At 32.1% G+C, this 2,208-nt stretch overlaps 1 protein-coding gene across 1 annotated transcript in view; it reads right to left on the bottom strand.

Annotated features, from left to right (window-relative positions):
* The window catches only part of LOC106876634 (delta and Notch-like epidermal growth factor-related receptor), a 557,360-nt gene that overhangs the window by 64,160 nt on the left and 490,992 nt on the right, over window positions 1-2,208 (bottom strand). The gene's annotated exons all lie outside the window — the stretch shown is intronic.

Consider the following 2,208-nt stretch of genomic DNA (forward strand, 5'->3'; position numbering starts at 1 on the left):
AAATTTAAAAGAAAAGTCTTTTTAAAGACATATTTGTATAATATTCAAATAACGGGCATTTTTCTTGTTTCTGCCTGTCTGTTTCACTTGTAAACTCTTGTGAATTCGAAGAAGGTTTAGCTAAACTCCTGCCCCACATTCTTGTAACATCCCAGTAAATGTCCCCTCCCTACTTGTGTTTATTGATATGTCCTTCTTCGAACCCACAAGAGTTAACAAGTGAAACAGAGACAGGCAGTAACAAGAAAAATGCCCCTGTTATTTGAATACTATACAAATATCTCTTTAAAAAGACTTTTCTTTTAAAGTTACCAAAATTTAATTTTTCAATAATTTTTCAAAACTTTATTATTCATATTTACTGTTAAAAAGATCTCAAGGATCGAATCCGGTTCTGTAATGTTCTTTATAAGAGCATTTTAGCATTTTCTACTTTGTCTTTTTTCCATATATATATATCTATTCGTGTGTTCCTCTTCAACCTTTTACATATATATATATCATCATCTCTTTGAAACCACTTCTGTGAAGGGCAACCTATAAGAACACCTTCCACATCAGTGACTATAAATGCCCTACTTAGAAAACTGTTTCATCCAAGCCACAAATACTCTAAATTTTTCAACAAAACTACAAATTTTAAACAGATTATTACTTCAAATATTCACGAAGTATGCTAAACTAACAAAATCCTACCAATAGCGGCAATTTCTCTTATATCGACAGTTGTCCACTCAACAATAAGTGTCCAGCGTTGTACGTAATCTACAAATGTACTATTATCGCTAACTGATCATACGAGACCTATATCAGTATGCCATCCGACCCCTCTAACCACTGGTACAATTCTTAAAACTTCTATTTCAGACATTCCAAGATATTTAACCAAGTATCTTTTGTTAATTATATTTGCATCCTAAAACGCTACATGTAATGCATATTTAATATAATACAAGAAACCATATTGGTAATCCTATTATTACAATGAATGTTATTTTTGTTAAGAAATTTGTCTTAATTTTATTAACATATTTTTATTATCAATATTTTTTTTAATTATTGTTATTACGTTAATATTTTCAATAGTATTGTATTATCATTCTTCGGTTCTACATTTAAGAGATGAGGAATTATTACATTATTTACATTTGACGGTTATTTGTCTTCATCGAAACACAACGCTTCGGCTGATATACCCTCCAGCCTTCATCAGATGTCTTGGGGAAATTACGAACCTGGGTTCTCATTCGTAAAGTATTTTTCGATGTTGTTGTTGTTGTTCTTATTATTATTAATATCATTCAGGTGACTGCCTGGAATCGAACTTGGAATCTTGGGGTTAGTAGCTCGCGCTCTTAACCACTACGCCATATGCCCGTAGGCAATTATGGAGTGAATTTTTGTGGGCCTATAAATCTAATATTTTCCTATCTTTCCTTAATACCGGTTCCCATATGCTACTCGTATCTGCACTCGGTCTGCTTAGAAGGTTATTGTGTCCTAGCATATGTGCTGCTTCTTTTAGTTTTCGTATTTTCCAGTGGTGTTCTATATCTATTATTTTAACTTCATCCCACAGGGAGAGGTGATCTCCATTTTTCCATACATGATCAGCTATGCCCGATTTATCAATAGCTCCTCATGTTACAGCTTTGCGATGTTCGTCTACCCTTATTTTGAGGGGGCAGCATATTTCACCTTTGTATAGCCTACCACAGCTGCATGGGATGGAGTACACGCAGTCTTTGGTCATATTCTCTTCTATTGGTGGTTTTACTCAAAGGAAATATTTGCGAAGTGTTGTAAATATCTCCTTCGAATATCCCCCTCCCCCAATTATCAGGCTTTGTGCCTATAGTAGAAAGGATTATTATTATTATTATTATTATTATTATTATTATTATTATTATTATTATTATCGAATAATATCTAATTTAATAATAATAATGTCAAAATCTGGCTGAAGAAGTATGTATACATCAGCACATGTTATTTGTGTTTACATTCTTAGTAATACTCAGTGAAGCTTAGTAATACTTATATTCACTTCACTTGCGACTTGTATCGTGTTCTGCAAACGATTTTGTATACGTGTGTGTTTGTGTGTGTGTTTGAGAGCCTATAGATTGATAGATAGATAGATACCGATTTAGATATATATATATATATATATGAATATATATATATATATGTATATATGAATATATA

The sequence above is a fragment of the Octopus bimaculoides genome, chromosome 19 (assembly GCF_001194135.2).
Source record: "Octopus bimaculoides isolate UCB-OBI-ISO-001 chromosome 19, ASM119413v2, whole genome shotgun sequence".
NCBI classification, from domain to species: Eukaryota; Metazoa; Mollusca; class Cephalopoda; order Octopoda; family Octopodidae; genus Octopus; species Octopus bimaculoides.